The sequence below is a fragment of the Hyaena hyaena genome, unplaced genomic scaffold (genome assembly GCF_003009895.1).
Source record: "Hyaena hyaena isolate Hyena2069 unplaced genomic scaffold, ASM300989v1 scaffold_154, whole genome shotgun sequence".
In the NCBI taxonomy this organism is placed as follows: Eukaryota; Metazoa; Chordata; class Mammalia; order Carnivora; family Hyaenidae; genus Hyaena; species Hyaena hyaena.
This window is the reverse complement of record NW_024080786.1, coordinates 2,923,234-2,946,741: the sequence shown is the minus strand read 5'-3', so window position 1 is coordinate 2,946,741 and position 23,508 is coordinate 2,923,234. Positions and strand designations below refer to the sequence as shown.

Genomic DNA, 23,508 nt, shown 5'->3' with positions numbered 1-23,508 from the left:
ATTATGGGAAAGTTGAGCAAACAGTACACAGATATATTATTGATGAGCAATTAGGCTTTACGAGTCTGCCATTATTTGTCAGACTTCCTGCAGTGGAAAAGTGCTGGGTATCAGGTTAAGTCCCACAGCTGCTAATGTATGTGATCTTGGAGGAGTCACCTCCCCTCCTAAGTCCTCAGTTTTCACATTTGTAAATAGAGGTTGGTAATGTGGGAGTCCCTTCCAGTGCTAAGCCTCTGTGTCAGCATTCCTGATGCAAGCAATGGTCTCCATCCTCACTTGAAAGCCACAAACGTGGAACATGAGATTTTTCGTCCCTTCTCTGCCAATTTAGCTGTTCTCCTGCCAGCATTATTTGCCAAACCCTAGAGGTAGATTATTAGAGTTCCAGAAAGATCCCTTTATCTAGCTTACTTTCGGGTAGTCTGTGAAATCATGCCAAGCACCAAGAATCTTTTTTAAATAATGCTTTTCTTCTGAGACAGCCCTAGATTTTGTCAGTACGAATATAGGAAACAGAAAATGGCCCCCATTGAATGTACCTGTTGACCTAGTGAGAAATTTCTGTTTTAAAAAAATTAGGGGCTCCTGGGTGGCTCAGTCGGTTATGCAACCGACTTCGGCTCAGGTCATGATCTCGTGGTTTGTGGGTTCAAGCCCCCATGTTGGGCTCTGTTTTGACAGCTCAAGCCTGGAGCCTGCTTCAGATTCTGTCTCCTTCTCTCTCTGTTCCTCCCCCACTCATATTCTGTCTCTCTCTCTCAGAAGTAATAAACATAAAAAAATTTACTGGGGCACCAGGGTGACTGAGTTGATTGAACGTCTGACTCCTGATTTCGACTCAGGTGGTGATCCCTGGGTCGTGTGGGCTCGAGCCCTGTGTCGGACTCCATGCTGAGCATGGAGCCTGCTTAGATTCTCTCTCCCTCTGTCCCTCTCCTTTGATTGCATGCTGTCTCTGTCTCTCTAAAATAAAAAAAAAATTAATGTTTTTTAATTTACCTTTTCTATTTCCTAAAACCTGTATCTGTGAAATAATTTCAAAGGATTTTTACATAATGTATCTCATTAAACCCTCAAAATGGCTGCATAAGATGGGTATTATCTTCGTTTTCCAGATATTGAAACAGAGGTTCAAGGGGACAAAGCGCCTGTCTGAGGATCCACGGTTAGTTAGCGGTGGGACTGGAGCTCTGACTCCTGTCTGCAGGCTCCTTACCCAGATGTCCTTGTGCTGCACCAGTAGTTTTCAGTTTGTGTTTGTTAAGCCGAAGAGTCTTTTTATTTCTTTTTCAAACAGAAGCAAAGCCTTTCTAGGTCCAGTGTACTGCCTTGCATGGTGCTCTGTGAAGGGCTCCGTGAACCTCCCGCAGAATGTGGTTTGAACAACCGTGCACTTTTCATAGGTGCCCCACACTGTTTTGCCCATTTCAAGTGTCCAGGATGCTCATAGGGTTCTGCACAGTTTCATTCTGCTGAATTTGCTGCATTTAATAAACTTCATTGTGATTCTGAGTCAGTTGGTCAAACCGTCACGGGACTTGTCAGTTGTATGAACACAGTCATTGCTAGCAGCATCGTCTCCTTCCTTTTCCCTTCTCGCCCTTGACTCCCGAGGCTCAGTTATGACCCTCTCCACCTTGTCTCCCCACCTTGCCCTGCTGACTCCCAGCCCCTCCTGTACCACTGGCAGAGCCATGTGTCCTTTCTGGATATTCCTTGGCCGTCTTCATGATTCACCCCCTTCCCCAAAAAGCACTAAATACCTATGAAATAAAATCATGTGAGAAGGCCCTGCCTAGTGACTCATGAGCCTGCAGCCTTGCTGCAAAGCATGGTGCCCCTTCCTTGTGTCTGAGATGATGGCTTCACCAAGATAATCTTCCAGGTTCCTTCTATTGCAAACTCTTACTGCTTTTATGCCAGCCTTTTCTCTTCCCTGAGTGCTTGGCTCATTTTCACTGCCTCTGTATCCCCTTTCTTCTCCCCAAAATCAAAGCACAGTCCATTGCCTCTCCTAGGAGTTAACTCCATGGAAGAGGAAAAGTTAGAGAACAAGATTTTCCATTCTCCGGGGGTGCTGGGTCCCAGTGAGCCGCCAAGCGCCATCTATTCAAAGAGCACCCTTATCCAAGGAAGAAAAAAAGAGTGGGAAACATTTCCATTTTTTAGTTCTCTATTTTGTTCTCAGCAGTGTGATTGTTGTTGTTGTTGTTGTTTAAGTTTATTTATTTATTTTTTTTATTAAATATTTTTATTTGTTTCTAGGAGAGAGAGAGACAGCGTGAGCAGGGGAGGGTCAGAGAGAGAGGGAGATACAGACTCTGAAATAGGCTCCAGGCTCTGAGCTGGCAGTCAGCACAGAGCCCGACGCAGGGCTCGAACCCACGAACTGCGAGATCATGACCTAAGCGAAAGTTGGATGCTTAACCGACTAAGCCACCCAGGCGCCCCTTAAGTTTATTTATTTTAAGAGACAGAGGGAGAGCGCATGCAAGCACGTGAGTGGGGGAGGGGCAGAGAGAATGGGGAGAGAGAATCCCAAGCAGGCTCAGAGCTATCAGCATGGTGCCAGACACGGAGCTCGATCTCACCAACCGTGAGAACATGACCTGAACTGAAATCAAGAGTCAGATGCTTAACCGGCTGAGCCACCCACATACTCCTCTCAACAGTGTTTTAATGGGGTTCATTGTCGGATGCCTCGGTGGCTCAGTCCGTTAAGCGTCTGACTTAGGCTCAGGTCATGATCTCTCAGTTTATGAGTTTAGGCACCACCGTTGGGCTCTGTGCTGACAGCCCAGAGCCTGGAACCTGCTTTGGATTCTGTGTCTCACTATCTCTTTGCCCATTCCCTGCTTGTGCTCTGTATCTCTCTATTTCTCAAAAATAAATAAAAAATGTTAAAAAAAATTTTTTTTTAAGAAAAGGGGGTTCATGGTCAGTCTCACCATCTGATAGGACATTGACATTTAGGCTTCAGGTTCTATTTCTCTCACTTAGTGTCTGGAGCTCTGTAAACACTCAGAACTGATCCTTCTCTTTCCAAACATACAGCATTTACACTGCCAGATTTTTCCTAAATCTTTAATTTCTAGATCTTTACTCTCCATCACATAAGATTTCTTAATTAGATATCGTTTTAAAAGACATGATGCATTCCAAAAAATACATTGACAATTTTACCTACTGGAAACCATTCAGAAAATTCAAAGTATTAGTGCAGTATAAACTGTTAGAAAATATCATTGGCCTCCCATTTTTAATTTTTATAAGAGACATACTTTGCTAAGGCTGTAGTTTTTATATAATGATCTTTTTTTCTTTCTGAAAGAGCAGCAATTTTTAGAAGTAGCAATCCAAAATTCCACTAGGCCAGTATAAATTTAGTAGTCTTTCTCCTCATTCCGCAAATGTACATGGGTTTATTATTTTTTTTAATAATCTAGCCATATCCTGGATTATGTAACACTGTGTGTCAGCTGTCTCCATGGGGCATCAATATTGTGTGTGTGTGTGTGTGTGTGTGTGTGCTCGCGTGTGTGTAATTGATTAAATGCCTACAGCTAAAGCTGTGAGTAGCTATTTATTGTAACTAATTATATTAGCCTACCAATCAAAATTGGCCATTCTGTTCTTTGGGTGATTTTTCACAGTGAACATTTGATGCCCAGTTCAACTAAGCCAGGGGCCCCCACAGCATTCCAGTGCCCCCTCCACACAGCAGCCCCCCTGTACCCATCCATGGCTGTGGATCTGTCCTGCGGGTGACTAAGAGGAAATGGAATAGCGGGATGGGTTGGCCATGGACTACTTTCCATTCATGTGGTAATGTTCCCGTTGCATCCTTGGTTGGACTCCTTAACTTTAATGTCAGACCAGGAATCCTTTAAAAAAAAAAAAAAAGTAGGAAAATCTTTTCATTGGAAAATATCTTAAAACCAGAGAGAATGGCAGAGGAAAATTGTGATGTGCTTTAAATGGAAGCCAGTGGTATGAGTTCCTCTATATCCTTTAACTTCTGATGCTCTTTTCTTGGACCTGCCTGTTAGAAACATTGACTTGCCTTTGCATGAAATGTATTTGTGAAATGATTCTTTATTCCTTAACATAAATTTAGTTTATTACAATTACCTGCTGTTATGTAATAAACCACCCCCAAATATAGTGGCTTAAAACGATAAGCATTTAATTGCTCACAGAGCTGCAGTGTGGGCTGAGCTCAGCTGGGCAGCCTTTTTGCTGGTTTCGGCTGTGGTCAGACTGAGGCTGCTTACAGGTGACAGGTGAGCTGGGTCAGGACTTGGCTGGAAAGCAGGGACAGCTGATGGGGCTTCTCTTTTTCTCCATACAGTATCAGGACCTCTCACTCTGCCAGTGGCCTCTCCATGTGGTCTTTCCACATGGTCTCAGCAGAGTCTCTGGACTTTTTATATGGTAGTTAGGGTCACAGAAGTGGAAGCTGCTAGGCCTTCTTAAGGCTCAGGCCCAGAACTAGCAGAGTGTCACTTCCGCAGCCTTTTCTTTGGTTAAAGCAAGTCACAGGTAAAGGCCAGCTCAAGGGGAGTACAGCGTGTGAATACCAGGAGGCATGCTTCATTGGAGCAGACCATGCCAGTCATTCTTCAGTCACATGATACTTCTCGAGTGCATGCTGTGTGCCAAGCAGTGAGAATATAGTAGTGAACAAGCAAAACATGGTGCCTGCCCTTAGAGGGTTTATAGTCTGGGGGGAGCACAGGAAAGCAGGCATCAGAAAAATATCATGCAGGGTGGTGAGTGCAGGATGGGAGGCGTGCCGGGCGCCTTGGGAGCATGGATGGAAGGGTGGAAAAGTCATGCTGGGGGGAGGGGTGAAGAGGCTTGCCGGCAAATGAACAGTATGCTCCCAGGCCAAAGGACAGGAGGAAAGGTGGTCCATCTGTGGAACTGAAAGAAATCCTGTGCAGCTGGAGAGCAGTGTAGACAGTAGAGCTGTGGGAATGTGTTTGGTAGGGGAGAGGAGGAGTCACACCTCGTTGCAAAATAAAAGGCCTGGGAATTAAGTGGGAACCTCATCACATATTGAAGGCCTGGTAAGCCACCTTAAGAAGATTAGACTTGATCTCAGTCATGATGGGAAGAGGATTTTAAGCAAATCTGCCTTTCAGAGAGATCACAGCTACAGCAGGCTGAGAATAAAGGGACCTGGGCTGGAGACTGTCAGAAAACTATTCAAGGGTCAGGCAAGAGAGAATGGTGGGTGCCCAAGGGTATGGAGCTCAGGGCATGGATTCCAGAGATACTAGGAGGTAGGATCTCCACATTTTAGTGATAGATTGGTTATTAGAGTGAGAGGGAAGAGGCAAGTGTGACCCTCAGGATTTTAACTTTGGCAGCTGGTGATAGTCTCCTCCACTCCAGTAGGGAACCTTGTAAGAGGGGCAAGGTTGGGTCCCATCGGGATGGACAGGAAGTACCAAGGGGAGCCAAGTGGAACATACCAACTTTGATTCCTTTGGGTCCTAGTTCACTGTGGACCTTTTTCAGACTAATGTATAATGATATCCTAGGTGCATCTTCATTTCTCAGCTTCCACGTCTCTGTCACACACTTTGTTCCTTTCTACTTCTCCTCTGTCTCCCATGGACTTGGTCTGAGGCAGGAGTAATCCCGGATGTCACCTTCTTGAATCTTTTACTTTGAGGGTGGTGGGTTGGAGACCACTGGTGATGGAGAGTTACAGGGTTTGGGGTTGAGGGCTTGCAGAGAGCAATCCAGGTCACAGGGTTGAGAAGGGCCAAGGCAAGGGGATTTGGGAAGAAATTGGGAAAAGAAGAAGAGAGAAAGACCCAGGCCAACTAGAAGAAAGTGACTAACAACATAATAAAAGCAAGGAAAATGAGTCATCGGAGGAAGGGGAAAAGGAGCAAAATAAAAAAAGAAAGAGAAAGAGATGGCTCTGTAGGCTGTGATCTTTATCACGGAAGATTCTGGAATCTTTTTTGATGCCTCCTTTTTACATCTGCGTTCTAAAAGCTAGGAAAGTAAAGTAAACCTTTCTTATGAAAGCCTCAATGGGCCTTCAGATAAGCTTTCTTGCTATATAAAAAAAGGAAATGAACCATTAATACATTAAGGTAGTCCTTTTGTGGAAGAAAAGAAACCCTAAGAAAAGAAAGGGACATACAAATTGTTAAAGTGAATTTAAAAAAATTGTCTATTCCCAAGTGATCTGACAAAGAAATATCTGTAGCCTGAGAGAATGGAGAGAGAGCATGTCCCCATGATCAATTTTTAATAAACATAAATGGTATAATAAATTATGCATGGAGGAATGGTATAAAGCATTAAACAATGAAGGCTAAATAATTTAAATGTTTAAAAACTCCCTCTGTCATATGTTTGATGCATGAAAACTATTTGAATTTTCTCTTCAAGGAAATAGAAGAGGATTTTTTGAAGAGGATTTTTCAAAACCAATTTTTAAAAGAAAAAAGTGTGTGGTGTCTTCCAGGAGAGGTTGTTAGGCACAGAAATGTCAACTTCCATGATCCTGATCTTGAGATGCTCTGATTAATGCATGAGTAGTGCCTCAAGTAGTGCCTTGTTGGGAGATAATATTCTATCAGACCGTCATTGGTGGAGGCACTCCCCATGTTCTAGAAGGCTGAGACTGAGGTCTTTTTTCAGGTATCCAGGGAAACTTTGTCAGGGCATAGCAGTACCGTGATCTCTGTTTCTTATATGCTCTTAAACTTCCTGTATTTCTGGGTAAGAAGTACTGTCCCTGCATATACTTTGCTTCAGACAAACTTCTATCTCCATCCCTAAGTTAGATTAGCTATATGGGTTACAATCAAAGAAGCATCCTCAAAGGCATGCCCCCTTCGTGTGAGCCACCCCCTTATATTTGAGGGGAGCCACTTTCCTCAAAACCAGCATATTATAACATGCAGGAGCTACAAGCACAGGCGTTGGGGTCAAACTTATCCAGGTATGAACCCGCACTACTACTTCATCACCTTTGTACCTGAAGTTCCATTTCCTTATTGGTAAAATGCCCTAAAGGACTATTGAGCATTAAGTAAGATATAGATGTCATTAGCTTAGTTCAATGTCTGGAACATAGTAAATGCTTAATAAATGCATAGTAGAAATACGTATTGAGTGTGTATTTTCCAGGCTCAGAGGAGTGCAAAATAGTAAGACCAGGGCAAAAAAACCATAAACCTAGGAAAAAGCCACCACCTAATCTAAATCAAAGATCATAAGCTGTGGCCTAAGAGCCAATCTAGAAAATTCAGTATTTAAAAAAAAAGAAACTAATTCAGAAGATAAAGAAGATATGGTGTATATATATATATATATATATATATATATATATATATATACAATGGAGTATTGCTTGGCAATCAAAAACTATGAAATCTTGCCATTTGCAATTACATGGGTGGAACTAGACGGCATTATGCTAAGTGAAATTAGTCAGAGAAAGACAGATATCATATGACTTCACTCATATGAGGACTTTTAGATACAAAACAGATGAACATAAGGGAAGGGAAGCAAACATAATATAAAAACAGGGAGGGGGACAAAAACATAAGAGACTCTTAAATATGGAGAACAAACAGAGGGTTACTAGAGGGCTTGTGGGAGGGGGATGGGCTAACTGGGTAAGGGGCATTAAGGAATCTACTCCTGAAATCATTGTTGTACTATATGCTAACTACCTTGGATGTAAATTTAAAAAATAAATTAAATAAAAATTAAAAAAAACAAACAAACAAATTCAGATACCTTAAGGCAAGGGCACACGTGCTGTAGTTAATCTCAGTGCCCAGTATTTCCATTGGCTTACCCCAGGCTGCTTTTACTTCTCTACCTTCCTAACTCTGATAGGAGTTGGAGTTTATCACCTCAAACTGAAGAGTTAGTTCTATAAAGTTAAATTGTTTCCCCCTAAGTTTCCTAGCTCCTTAAATGTTTTAATTTAACTGCGGCATCTGATTGCAATGTAGCCTTAATGGAGATGGGGGAAATATCTTTTGTTTTTTTTTGCACCACTGAACGCTTTTCATAAAATTAGGGGCCAAATGCATCAACACATCTTCCACCAGGTGTTTGTTGTTATCCCAAATTAATATTTACCTAACGCCCACGTAGGCATTTTGTGGAACTATGATCTCTCACGATTCAGAAGCTATGTACAGATATAATGTCAGCCATTTATGCTTGACAGTCTGAAAATATACATGCTTATCAGTAAAAGTTCAAGTTCAAACTGTTGATGCACCAGACAGTGGGAAACTGAAGACTCACCCACTGTAGGTGTTTGAAAACATGACTGCAAATACAATGATACTTCTCCCAATGAGAGGTGAATCTATGTCCTGTTCCTTTGAATCTGATAGGGTTAGGGTATTGTGACTTCTCTGAGAGATAGAGTATGACATGGGTGGTCCCATGCAACTTCCAAGGCTAGGCTCTAAAAGGCCGTACCTCTGCCTTGTTCATTGGGAACACTTGCTTTTGGAGGCCTGAGCCACCAAGTAAGAAGTCCAACATGTAAGTGTTCTGGTTGACTGTCTTGGTTGAGTCTTTTCTTTAGCCTTCCCAGTCTTGTATCAGAAGTAAATGAAGAAACCAACTTGGAAGCAGATTTTCCAGCCCCAGTGTTCTAGCCTGTAGTTTATCAACAATCCCAGCTAACACCACACGTGTTATGGAACATATCTCCATCATGACACTTCTGAATTCTTGACCTACAGAATACACGAGAATAATGAAATGGTTGCTTTAAGCCGCTAAGTTTTGGGGCCATTTGTTACACAACGATGGATAACTGTTATACTCACCCAAGGTCAGCTGGCTTTATATCTTGGGTAGTTACCATATAACACATCATGTCGTTTGTAAGATCTTAACTGTGACTGGTTCCCATCAAAATGTGCCACATTACTGCTAGGTTTTCTTTCATAAAGGATAAACATGAGAGAGTTAGTTAATGAGTTAACAGATATTTACTGACTGAGGGTGAAAGATGACAAGCCAAGCTCTTCTTTGATTCTATAATTTGCTTGGAAGGGTGTGTTCCTGTTTTTTTCATTTAACAGTAACTCTGTGTCACCACCTCCAAAGTAGAAATAATGGCTTTCCTCAAAGATGATGAATTAGACAATGCATTAAAAAGCACTTAGTTTTTTTTTAAAGATAACACTGTTGATACATGTAAAAGATAACATTTAATGTAATAATTATTTGAGATTAATGGGTAACAACAATAGTTTCTGCTATTAAGAACATTTACAAAGCAATCTGAGCAGATATAGAAAGATTCGATTATTAGGGCCTGAGGTAGCTAGTGCTTTGGAAGCAACTGAACTGTAACCATAGTCTTCGTACTTCCATTTGGAATCAGTTTAGTGGTCTTTTCATGAGCAGATAATTTAGTCTGAATTTTGAAAATCAAGGTGTGGCAGTTCACAGGGCAAATCCCTTCTGACAGGGTGTATAGAGAGATCTTTATTCTCTTCAATTACTGCCCTTTCAGCCCAGCCAGCAACATAGAAAGCCAGCTCCCTGTGGTCAAAAGTCAAGTTCCTAGGTTAAGGGTAACAAATCTGCAACACATATGACACCCATTAATTAGGCTGCCTCTGTACACACAAGTTCACCAAGGTTTTGGTTTCTTCCAAGTTGTGTAGCAGACACACACGAGTTTCCACAACAGGTACCTGCTTGGGGATTCTCACTTACCCGTCCTTCTGAAGAGAGCCCATGGGTATGTTAAACCAGAACAAAAGACCCCACAGCACAGATATGACTGAAGATAGATTTGGGTGCTTTCTGTTTGTCAAAGACTTTCTCTCGTTTGGATATCCATCTCTCTGTTAAAAATATTGTCAGGAGGTGTGCTATGTATGTTTAATCCTAAAAAGAAAACTGAAAAAATAAAGAGAGTCCATCCTTTTTGAGAAGAGTGATCTGGAGGGCGTTATGATTCAGTGGAAGTAGAAAAGCCAGGAAACACCTCTGTTGTAGGATATTGTAGAAGTAGAGACAACAGGAGTTTTAGATCCAGTTTCAGCCTTCAGATCATCTATAAATTACTAGACTAGTTAATTTGGAGTCTGAATAGCATTTTTATTTGGAACCCCTTCTACTTTGTGCATGCACAGTGAACCCTTTATAAAGCCGGTGAGTTGGACTATGGATTTGAGATAGAGGGATTCCCCTGCTCTTTCTTGCTTGGAGGCAGTAATCTCTCATTCATTCAGTAAACACCTGCATGGTGCCAAGCCCCTTTCTCCCTCCTGTGAGGAGATGGGCGTGTGAAGGAGTATGTTGTAGACTGTTGGTACAGTGGAGTTGAGGGGGCATGGCTCTGTCTGGAAGAGCCTGGAAGGAAGATGCTGACCCCTGACCCAAGGCCAAGATTGGCATCACAGGAGACAATGCTGTGTCAATCTTTACTTCAGAGATGTACTGAAAGATGGAATGCAATTTACCTGTTTTGCTACATATTGTTCCATACTTTTTAAAAGAGATGATAAAGCAGACTGTGGTGGGGATCATGTCAAACTCTGCCAATATGCTGTCCAGGTCTGCACCAATCATGCTTCAAACTGCCTGTCTCCTTTAGAGAGACTTGAAACTGCCACAGGTGCTGGACAACAACAAAAGAGTTTTGTTCCCCCCCAAAAAAATCTGTTTCAAATCTTGACCTCATCTACTTGGCAGGAGAGCATGGGGGAGGGACCACCCAGAAGGAATGGTAGTTTATCACTGAACCTTAAAGTCACTGCAACAGCTGAGTTTCTGAGCTACTGTTGTCAGAACTGGAGCAACCATGTGGGGATAAAGACTTGTGTGGTACAGTGCAGTTGAGGAAGGTTAGGATTTACAGTTGTGACTAAGGTAGAAATTTCATCTGTTCAGAATTACTCTTGATCGGGGTGCCTGGGTGGCTCAATCGGTTAAGCATCCAACCTGGGCTCAGGTCATGATCTCACAGTCAGTGGGTTCAAGCCCCGAGTTGGGCTCTGTACTGACAGCTCAGAGCCTGGAGCCTGCTTTGGATTCTGGATCTCCCTCTCTCTGCCCCCTCCCCCTCTCACACTCTGTCTCTCTCTCTCTCTCAAAATAAAATAAAGACATAAGAAAAATTAAAAAAATAAAAAAGAATTACCCTTGATCATGGTTTCCTTGAATGACCTCTAGGTGAAGTGACATTTATTGGCCGTGGAATGTGAAAAATATATGTTTTTAAAGACCAGAATCCCACCGACTGTGACATGCTGGTGACAGACACAGATCTATGTCTCTCATCTCGGGATACTCTGGGGGCTCATTCCCCCAGGAATCCCCCTGGAAGAAATTGCTGCCACTGTGTAAATTTCTTTTTAAGTCTGTTTCCCCTTCAAACATACAGACTGGGATTCATGTAAGTAACATATGCTTCCTATGCAACCACACAAATGAGAAATGTAATCCCAAGGTGTGCCAGGCCACAGTTTGCCCTTTGGCTGGAAGCCTCTAGATCTTTCTTTTCTTTTCTTTTCTTTCTTTTGTTTTAACAGTTTGGATAATATAAGGCATTTATCATTAATGACAACCCAGGGCGGTGGTGTTGCTTTGCTTTGCTTATGTTTCTTTTTGTTTTTGTTTTTGTAACCTTAAATCCTTGTGCTGAATCAGTTTAGGTGAATTTTTTTAAAGCTGAATTTGTATATTTAGCTGTACAATAAGTAGCACACGGCTTGTCACAACCTCTCTTCCCCTGCATAACCCTTATTGTTTAAGAAGGCATCACAACTATGAAGTCTAGTCACTAAGAATTTCAGCCATGCTTTGATGAATATTACAGTTTATGATGGTAATTTTTCAATAAAAAGGGAAGTATATTTTTAAAAAATCAACTTGTTATAATATATCATTAATTCCTATTTAGCCTACACTAAATTGAAATAATGAAAACTAAACTTTCATTAGTGTTATTAATGATCCACAATGCCCCTAAGGTTAAATCGCAGTTTATATAAGATGTTAAGGAACATATTTCAGTAAACACATGCATTATTACAGAGATATTTGATCTTTTTTGTACATAAATTTGCCTTGGAGGTTAATTAGTGGATATCCCATTGCTTTTAACACTGTAAGTAAGTATATCATTGAGACATACGCAACAGTAATTTAGTAAATAGCACCTTGTTTTAGTTAGGTACCTCCCAGGGCACCAACTTTATTTCTAGACGTTGGTCAAAGGCAAAGAAAATAATGGATACAGAAATACAAAATGTAGAGTTACGTGTTCAGAATGACTGTGAGTAATTAATCAGTAAATCTTGAGAGATGTTTATCTTTTGAAAGCTCACCTCCTTTACAGAATCCTGTAATTCATCCTGTCTCCGGGCAGTTCAAAATCCAAATCATAATCCAGAAAATATATGATAAACACATGTGGTTAAGTTGATGTTGCTCACTCAGAAGACTCTAGATGCTGGCGAGGATGTGGAGAAACGGGCACCCTCCTACACTGTTGGTAGGAATGTAAGTGGTACAGCCCCTCTGGAAAACAGTGTGGAGGTTCCTCAGAAAATTAACAGTAGAACTCCCCTATGACCCAGCAATAGCACTGCTAGGACTTTACCCAAGGGATACAGGAGTGCTGATGCATAGGGGCACATGTACCCCAATGTTCATAGCAGCACTCTCAATAATAGCCAAAACATGGAAAGAGCCTAAGTGTCCATCAACGGACGAATGGATCAAGAAGACGTGGTTTATCTATACGATGGAATACTACATGGCAATGAGAAAAAATGAAATCTGGCCATGTGTAGCCACATGGATGGACCTTGAGGGTGTTATGCTTAGCGAAATAAGTCAGGCAGAGAAGGACAAATACCATATGTTTGCACGTATAGGAGGATTAGGAGGAGCTTAACGGAGGACCATGGGGGAGAAGGAGGGGGGAAATAGTGGGGGAGAGGGAGAGAGGTAAACCATAAAAGACTCTTGAATATTGAGAACTGAGGACTGATGGGTGTGGGGGGAGAGGGGGGTGATGGGCATGGAGGAGGGCACTTGTGGGGATGAGCACTGGGTGTTCTATGGAAACCAACTTGACAATAAACTGGAAAAAAAAAAGTTTGATGTTGCTCAGCTGGGTATTACCAGCACTCTAAATGTAACCTGACTAAATCTTCACACCCCACATGGTCCAGATTCTACTCGGAGTCTCATTCAAAGAAAACATCAAAAATCCAGAAAGCGTTGAAGAATAACATATTTCTTTCACTGAAGATTTTCTAAAAGTCATGACTTAAAGGTTTTACACTTCACATCACATAAATAGCTTCTCCAAAATTCCATTTGGATTATTCTTTACCTGCACTCATGGTTGTTGCAAAAGCTCTCTTTGTCTCTCTCATCCACATCATTTTCACTGGCCTTGAAACTTTCCTCATTTTTGAAAAGATTATGGAGATAAAATTCACATTCCATTTTCCTCCTTATTTTTGATCAGACATAAATACATCCCACTCTTCCAGATTTAGAAGCATAAATGCTATACCATGTCCAGGCTCAAAGTAATCATCTAGCTTTTCTGTTCTACTTCCTGGATAGACAATGCCTCTCTAGGATGACTGGAAGACCTATAGCTCCACTGCTCATGAATCCTGAATTTTATTTCCTGCCTGCACAGCACCCTCAGAAATAAAGCTCACTGTTTGACTCCAGTTGCATTCCTTATGAGAAATTCTGATATAGAATTTCCCAATAATAAAATTTCCACGTACTAACAGTAATAGTGGCCACCATTTATGTACCTCACTGGCTAAGCTCTTTGAATGCTGCACCACATTTAACATTCATAAAATTATCCCCATGTTACAGATGAGAAAACCGGGTCCTGAAAGCATAGTTCACTGTAACTAGTAAGTAATGGATCTGGGATTTGAACCCAGGTAGTTTGATTCCAGAATGCCTCCTTTTAGGATGGAATAATCTTGTTTACCAATTTTCCCCTATTCTCTGTGCTCTTAACTGTAGAAGGGAGGGATGCATCTGAATAGGAAGATGGTGCAAATAGCCAGTTAATTGGTCTTGGTCCCATGTGATGTGTGTGTGTGAGAGGAAAACGTAGATCCTAAATCACAGCCACAAATTTGCATAATACCCATTCATGCTCTCTCCCAATACCTTAGTACACTTTTGTTTTTTTTTGTTTTTTTAATTTCTAGGAGAGAGAGAGAGAGAGAGAGCGTGAGCAGGGGAGGGTCAGAGAGAGAGGGAATCACAGACTGAAACAGGCTCCAGGCTCTGAGCTGGGAGTCAGCACAGAGCCTGGTGCGGGGCTCGAACCCACGAACCGCGAGATCATGACCCAAGCGAAAGTCGGACGCTTAACTGACTAAGCCACCCAGGCGTCCCAACCTTAGTACACTTTTGAATCGTTTACATTGCCTTGTATTCTTCTGTTTTCTATTCAGCCTAAAAGAAAGAAGCAACAAATGTGTGAGAGTATCTTGGTTCTGTCCACTACCTCTGCAGCTCTGTATGTATGAGGCTTCTTAAAATTCATCCAGGGTGAATGGCGACTTTCTATGTGTCCCTAGCCAGTGAACAAGAGAATTTTCCAGATCCTTTCAATGTTTTGATCAACAAAAAGATGAGTGAGGGGTTATGTGGAATTTAACTGCATGATGGTGGAAAGGGCCAGTTCGGTGGTTGGCATCAGGCCCTGAGGTATGCACAAGAAGAGTCACTATGCTGGGTAGGGCTCTGGCTTTGAAGACAGCTGGTCAGGGGGTCTTGATAATTCTGGCTTAGATTACGCTACAGTGACATAAACAAACATACCAAAGTGCAGTGCATCAGCAAGAGAACTTTCTTGACCTTTCATCTCCCGTTAGCTGCTCCAATGGCTCAGTAACATGGTGCATGGTACCTTTTTGCATGATTGCTAATGAGCAAAGCCTTTGGCATGACATAACGCTCCCCCAACCCCCAGGGTCAGTGTGGAAACAATTGCTCTGGGGTCTGACCGGATTGTTTGACCTACCCTATGAAGCACCGACTGCCAAGGGCGTGCCTCATTGCAGTTCCTCCCTGGACACACACATGTAGTGTGCATGCATTCAAGTTTCTCTCAGAGACAGAACAACAAGAAGATGGTTTTGGTGGACACTGGAAATGACACTGGACCTGCAGTCATAAGCTTTGGGTTTAAATCCCAGTTCTATCATTTATTACTCATATGAGCAAATCCTTTCAACTCTTGGAAACTTAGTCTCTGATTTATGAGAATAATTAAAAATAATATTTAACTCATAAAATGTTTATGAAGCTAAATTAATTTTTTAAAATATGTTGCGTTAGAAACATTTTGGGACGCCTGGGTGACTCAGTCGGCTAAGCATCTGACTTCAGCTCATGTCATGATGTCATGGTCCGTGGGGTCAGGCCCCGTGTCGGGCTCTGTGCTGACAGCTCAGAGCCTGGAGCCTGCTACGTATTCTGTGTCTCCTTCTCTCTCTATTCCTCCCCCACTCATGCTCTGTCTCTGTCTCAAAATAATAAATAAGCATTTAATAAAAATAACAAAAATTCAACCAAGTAAATTTTTTTAAAAGAACGGAAACACTTTCTTTAATGGTATTTTATCACTTTTTTGTAGTCCAAACCAGGATCTTAGTCCAGTAAATTGAGAGTCACCAGTAGGTTTTTGAAACAGTTGCTGTAGCTTTATCCCTATTCCCTCCTTCATGCTATCCTACATTTCTCCATGACAAATTAAATATGGAATTCTAACGTTAACCTTCATTCAAACACATTCACATATACAAATACACAATACCTGCTTAGATATTTTGTGGACAGAATTTCCCTGTCAACCCTGCACTGAAATCAAAGCTTTAAAAAAGTGGAAACTACCTAATTTTCAAAAGAAGAAAAGATGTAGATTCTTGTTGATTACTGTGCTTTTTAACTAGACATTAGGAAACAATTCTTGCCTCTGTACACATCTAGCAACGTTATTTTCTCCTTTGAATTCCTTTGTTCTTTAGAGGATATCTTTACATCTTTGTGATCTTACTGTTGAACTCTTACCTAACTCTAGGATAGATTCTGTACTAATGATGAAGTCATACCTGGATGTAAGGTTGCTGGAAACTTCTGATAGCCTCCTTTCGACAGATAAGTTCTACAGATCTCCAAAATGCTGCATATCTCAGATCCCTGCATTTGCAGAAGCAGTCCCTGGGATATTCCTAGCTGTCTCCCAGATTCTGGGTTCTCGGCTGCCCCACTACCCCACAGTTACCCATGTGATTTATGAGAGCTATGGCTGGCTAGTCCTTTTATAAGAAGAGTAGGAGGAAACTGAATGGAAACCTGGCAACAAACTCCTTAAGAAGGGTTTCTGATATCTGTGTAATGTTACCTCCCTCCCATACACACAAATTATTATTATTATTATTAACATGGACCTCCCATTAAATTTCCCAGAACATTGGGGCGCCTGGGTGGTTCAGTCGGTTAAGTGTCTGACTCCAGCTCAGGTCATGATCTCATGGTTCGTTGGTTCGAGCCCCACGTCGGGCTCTGTGTTGACAGCCAGCTCAGAGCCTGGAGCCTATTTCAGATTCTGTATCTCCCTCTCTCTCTGACCCTCCCCTGCTCTCGCTCTCTCTCTCTCTCAGAAATAAATAAAACATTTTAAAAATTACAAAAAAAAATTTCCCAGAACAATGGACTGACCTTACCAATTAACAGGGTCCTACTATGAAGTTCTCTGATGTTTACCAGAAAAGGTCACCTGTACTTGATTTTTATAGGTAGGATTTCTAAATGGTTACATATTAAAACACACACATATGTAGCCAGGAGTAGAGTACTATAATAATAAAAAGCATGGCCAATCAGCAAAAATCAAGAAAAGGGGGAAAAATGAGAAGAAAACAATGTAACAGACTATAAATGATAAAATGGCAACAATAAAGCAAACATATAACAACTAAAGTGCCTCACTTAAATTCCTGTATCAGTGACTCTCACATTGATGAAAAAGATTGCCTAGCGATATGCTGTCTCCAAGAGTCGTATGTATAGCAAAATTACACAAAAAGGAAGAAGATAAAGGGATAGGCTGGTGAACGCTAACTAACAGAACAAAACTAGGGGATGATGGCATTAATATTAAAATGTGTAGGATTGGAGCACCTGAGTGGCTCAGTTGGTTAAGCATCTGACTTCAAGTTAGGTCACAATCTCACGGTTTGTCAGTTCGAACCTGCACCAGGCGTTCTACTGTCAGCGCAGAGCCTGCTTCAGATCTTCTCTGCTCTTCCCCTGCCGGTGCCTACTTGCACGCTTTCACTCTCTCAGATATATAACCTTAAAAAAATCTTTTAAAAAATGTGTAGGATTAAATGTAAAAAGAAATACTAAATGAGACATAGAAAAATGAGACATATAAATCAAAGAAGAGTCAATAACAAACCTTTACGCACTGACCATCTTAGCACTGAGTTAGAGAAAACAAAATCTGTTAAGAATATAAATAATGTAGGGGCGCCTGGGTGGCTTAGTTGGTTAAGCATCCGACTTTCGCTTAGGTCATGATCTCGCGGTTCGTGGGTTCGAGCCCCGCTTCGGGCTCTGTGCTGACTGCCAGCTCAGAACGTGGAGCCTGTTTCAGAGTCTGTCACTCCCTCTCTCTCTGACCCTCCCCTGCTCACGCTGTCTTTCTCTCTCTCCTTGAAATAAATAAAAAACATTAAAAAAAAAAGAATATCAATAATGTAAATAAAACAATTAATAGATAAAAATTTCAAAACATGAATTTTCCATAGTCATAGTGGGAGATTTTAACAAAATGCTTTCAGAATTTAAACAAGTAGGCAAAAATAAGTAGGAAAAGATTTTAATAACATCATCATTATCGATCTAAACCAACAAATAGGAAATACACACATATTTTTAAAAGGCATGAACCATTTACAAAAATAGATGAAATATTAGACCACAAAGCAACTTTTTAATTAACCAAAGAGTAGATATACTAGCCACATATAACAAAAACATAGCATCGAAAATTAACACAAGATAGCTTCTGCCCCCACCTCCATCCAAGCGCTTGGAAACTAAAATAGGATCCTTTTTACTAACTCTTGGGTCAAAAATGATATAACTACTGAAAATATAGACTCTTCTAAAATTAACAGTGAGAATATGAGGCATTGAAATGTATGAGATGAGATTAAAAATATACTTAGATTAAAAGTTAAAGGGTTTTATTTGAAAGGACTGGAAATAGACAACCTTGTATTGTAAGAAGTTAATAAATAAATGAAAAAATAATGGGAGGGAAATAGAGAAGATAAATTATTTACCTTTATTAGAAAGAGTCTAGAGGTGCCTGGGTGGCTCATTTGGTTGAGTGTTTGACTCTTGAATTCAGCTCAGGTCATGATCCCAGGGTCGTGGGATTGAGCTCCACGTCAGGCTCTGTGCTGATCACGGAGCCGCTTGGGATTCTCTCTTTCTCTCTCTCTCTCTCTCTCACTCTCACTCTCACTCTCTTCTCTCTCCCTCTCTCTCTCCCTCTGCCCCTCTCCCCCACTCTCTCTCTCTTTCTCAAAAAAATTTCAAAAAAGAAAAAGTCTGAATTTCCTGATAAATTAGAAAAAAATAGATCGACAGGACAGCAAAAGTACAGCATTAACAGGAAATCTACTAGGGTAAGGCTGGAAAGCTGAGTCCATGAGATAAAAGACACTGTCCCTGCCCTCACTGCTACTTAGGTTTGGTCAAGGTGAAATGCCAGTGCAGAAAATAAGTAGGGAACAGGGCTGTGTTCAGAGAAGTGCCCAGTTATGAGTTATAGATGGTACACCTGTCTATTGCAAGAGTAGCATTAGTCCCTGAGTCTCTGGCTTCAGGCAAAGCTGAATTTTCATGTTGACTTCAAACTTATCAAGGGGCCCCGGACAGGCTATTTAGCCTCTCTAATGAGGTTAGTTTGTCTATAAAGTGGGGATTCGTAAAGTGGCTGGTGGTAAGGGCTTAGTCAATGGCTGGCTAAAAAAAGTCAGTGTAGCATCTCTTCCCAGTCTCTCATGGATACTGCTGAGATCATTAGGGTACTGTCCGTATCTCAGTATATCTTACACAGGAGTGAGACAGACAATAGTGTTTAGAGTGGCCAAGTTCTGCCTACCTGGATGAAAAGATTGGGCATGTCACCTGTGACTATTTGGGTAGTATGCCCATGGTGAATGGTTGAACAAGTCTCCATCCATTAAAAGAGAAAAATCTGGGGGCGCCTGGGTGGGTTAGTCGGTTAAGCATCCGACTTTCGCTTAGGTCATGATCTCGCGGTTCGTGGGTTCGAGCCCCGCGTCGGGCTCTGTGCTGACTGCCAGCTCAGAGCCTGGAGCCTGCTTCAGAGTCTGTGTCTCCCTCTCTCTCTGACCCTCCCCTGCTCATGCTGTCTCTTTCTCTCTCTCTCTCCTAGAAATAAATAAAAATATTTAAAAAAAAAAAAAAGAAAAAGAAAAATCTGTAAAGAGCGGTACTGCCAAAGCAGTTGTGGTTCAAGAGCTAGAGAGAAGATCATAGCCACAGAGGAAGGAATGGTCAGTTCTGCCATTCTGCAGCTGGCTGGCTTCCCTGAGCAGGAAAGGCAGAACCACAGAGTCCTTCCTGACCTGCCTCTGATCAGTAAGCACCATGATCCATCATCACCATGAATGTGAAACCTTCTCCTTCCCACCCTTCAGCATCAACATTGGGCTCCTCGAGAATGATGATGGATTCGAGAAATCTTGAAAAAGTGACACGGTAAACATAAAAGGGGTCAGAGAGTAAACCCAGGAAAAAAAAGGAAAGAACTTAACAACCCCCCCTTTTATCTATATTTAAGACTTGATGAGATTTTGTGGTTTGATGTAAAGTTAAAATGTGTCCAGGAGTAGATAAAAATCTTGGTTATTTTTTTCTTAATATCTGTAGATGCCACACATCAAACCACTTTAATCAAAATATTTGTTCAGTCGGGGGGGGGGGGGGGGGGGGATCAGTGAAAGTAGTTAAATGATGCCTGTGGTCCAAACAAGAACTAACTGATGGCTCTACTTCCTTCATTCCCAAAACACCATCAACTATAAGGTGTACCATCAAATTAATGACAGGTAAGGCGGCAGGGACAAAAGACATGATACTAATGTACACTCTCATTCCAGGAATGTTAAAATGTGAAGGAAAAAAAAAATACTACCAACACAAACATGCATCTTGGAATTAAGGAAATACAGAATTTCAGTCAGTTGTTGTTTTGGTGTTTTCTTGGCTGGGAAAGCCTAGGATTAATTTTATGAAAGCAATGAAAAGATTTTTGCTAATACATGGCACAGAACTCAGGAAAATTGAAGGCAAAAAAGGTTTTTCAGGGCCATAGATTTAGTTTCTTTCATTCTCTTGTCATGACAGAAACAAAATTCAAAAAATACTGATAGGAGTCTGTCAGAGGAGCACAGTAAGCAACTGAAAGAGCTCCCAGTGGTCAAAAGTAGAACACTTTGAGCAGCAAAATAAAGTGGTGCTGAATTGGAAACCCAAAGTATAAAATCAGTATCTATGAGAACCATATTGATATAATAAATAATTGAATACATTAATAAAGGGGGGAAAGAGACAAATCTTCCTTGCAGAAAAATTCCAAGTAACTTATGGAAGTTTATTAATTTATTATTAATTTATAGTAATTTATTAAATTATTATTAATTTAACTTTGATACTTCACCCTCAAGATTTTCCTTCCAGAACATACAGGAAGGAAGGAGGAGAAACCAGACAAGTAACCCATAAGTCCATTCTTAGCATGAGAAAGACGTCAGATAAAACACTGTGGGACATTCTACAAAATATTTAACCAGTACCTCTCAAAACTGTCAAGGTCATCAAAAATAAAGAAAGTCTAAGAAATAGTCTCAACCAAGAATAGCCTAAGGAGATGGATGAGTAAATGTAATGTGATGTCTTGGATGTGATCCTAGAACAGAAAAAGGACATTAGGGAAAAAAAAAAAAAACTAAAGAAATCTAAATAAACTGTGGACTTCAGTTAATAACACTGTATTGGGGTGCCTGGGTGGGTGGCTCAGTTGGTTGAGTATCCAACTCTTGAATTTGGCTTGGCTCATGATCTCATGGTCGTGGGATCGAGCCCCGAGTCAGGGCTGAGTGTGCAGCCTGCTTGGGATTAGCTCTCTCTCTCCCTCTCTGCCCCTCCCCTGCTCGCTCTCTCTCTCTCTCTCTCTCTCTCTCTTTCTCAAAACAAAAGCAAAAACAAACAAAAAAAACACATAAAAAAGTTCAATACTGTTTTATTGTTGCTTATATGTCATACTAAATATATGCTTTTAATAGTGGGAGAGTGGATGCAGATGAGTGGGAACTCTGTACTCTTTCTGGATTTTTCTATAAATTCATACCTGTTCTAAAAAATAAAGTCTGTTAAAATGTTTTAAATGCCAAAACAAATGAAAAAACAATTCACAGACAGGAGGCCAGGTTAGGGATGTTAAAGGAAAATTATAAAGCATTTTGTTAAGACCTTTTAAAAATTCCACACAGCATGGCTTAAGTAGAACATATGTCACTGGTTAGTTGAAAAATGGAACTGGCAGTTTAACGCACAGTGTGACACTTCTAAATACATTCAAATGGAGTCATTATTGTTTATCGTCTGTGTAGTATTTTTGTTTTTCCAAGATAGCAAAATTTTACCAGCATTCCTATTTTAAAGCCAGTGTCATGCTTATAGCCGTCTTGACTCAACTGGCTAATCTAACTGTACAGTTCAATCAGAAAACTGGCTGTCAGCTGTCAGACTGGTGAGCCAGTTACACACGTTTTTGGAGCCAGAAATGCAATCAAGTGGTGAGACTTAAGAGCTTCGCAGTTGTCCAGAGTCCTGATCCCAGGACTCGTTTCCTTACTCTGTGTTCTCCCATTGAAAACTTCATTGGGGAGTTAAAGGGTGATATTTTCAAGACGTGGAACAGTGAGGTTGTCTACAATTACCTTTCTAAAAAAAACCAAAAAGAATCCTTTTAAAAGCATTTTGAAGGAAAGACTTACACTGGGGTAGCCAAACAGAGATGACTTTGGGGTTTCTGTACTGAGTCAGGTTGAACAAATTACAGAATATTCCCCTCGGTCCAGGACATGGTTTTACTCCCACACACCACTTCCCACATCCACAAATTCCATGTGTGTGGACCTCCAGAGAGCTAGAGGAATCACGGAAGGAGAGAGGAAGGCATTGGGCACAGGAACAAGAAAGCTAGAAACAGCACCCTGACTTCTGGCACTGTCCTGCCTCAGCTCTTCTCCAGTCGCCCCTCTGCGGGGGGCACAGGGCTTCACATCAGGGCACGCCCCTGGTGCTCTTGCCTGGCCAGCATCAAGGCCCCCCACTGCCAGGACTCACATGCCTCCAGGAACCCACAGGGAAACCAAACCCCTGGCATATTTTGGAGACAATCTGGGGGGGTGGGGGGAAATGTGGTTATTTCGCCTGGGAGGCAAAGAGGACCGTGGCTTTGTTTGCTGAACCAAGAATTAGAGCACACTGTCTGACAGCCGGACTGAATAGACTGGATGTGAACTTGAGCCTGGCTGGGGAAATTCAGGGTGAGTGACTCTTGTCACTGCAGGATCCAGAAATGTGAGCTGAGCCCTGGGTGTGCTTCTCCATGGTGGTGCCCTCCAGAGAGGAGCCTGGGAACCTTGGCCATGGCCCAAAGCTGGCTCTTCCTGGGGAGTCCCGAGGGCGGCTTCAACAGGGCACTGTCCAGAAGACAGGAGAGCCCCCAGGGCTTGCGCTCTGAGCAGTCTGCCTTTTCTTAGCTGCTGCCCCAACCCCACGACTCTGGTGCTCTGGACTCCTTGTCCCTCCCTTACCCCTGATCCTTGCTGGATCACAAATTCCAGGAATCCAGACATTATTCTTCCCTGCCTTTCTCCCAAGCTTATCTCCTCTTTACCTGTGTCCTCGGGATGCCTAAAACAAGCTGGGGGACCCCTTTGGGGTGACAAAGTTTCCTTTAGAAGCAGGGTTACCCCAGTGTGAAGGAAGCAACGAGATGATCTTATCACATGCCTCTGACCACTTAGAGAGGCAGTCAGAGACGGTGCAGTGAGGAAGTGTAATGTCACATGCGACATTTACAGGAAACTTGCTAGAAGATTGCAGGGGAACTTGAGAACTTGTCGTTTTCAGCGGATTAACACAACACAGGTTAGTGCTTCCTCCCTCCCCTGAAAAATCTTTCATAGCCACGCTAAAGTACCTAACTTGTTCTTTTTCCTTAAACCGTCTCTTTCTGTAATGTGAAGAAATTGCTCTTTGAATGTGAGAGCCAGGGCATAGCTAAAAGCCACACTTTGTTAGAGGAACAAATATTGAGCTATTATTGTGAAAATGAAATTCTCAGAATCTCTTGCT

General features: G+C 41.7%; 1 protein-coding gene across 2 annotated transcripts in view; it reads left to right on the top strand.

Moving 5' to 3' along the window:
* The window catches only part of WIPF1 (WAS/WASL interacting protein family member 1), a 128,701-nt gene that overhangs the window by 22,923 nt on the left and 82,270 nt on the right, over positions 1-23,508 (top strand). The window contains exon 1 of one of the 2 annotated variants that reach the window (XM_039239216.1): positions 23,222-23,301. The exons of the other annotated variant lie outside the window; for it this stretch is intronic. The gene's annotated coding sequence lies outside the window, so the exon portion shown is untranslated. Of the gene's footprint in view, positions 1-23,221; positions 23,302-23,508 lie in introns of those variants that run through there. 2 annotated transcript variants of the gene reach the window in all.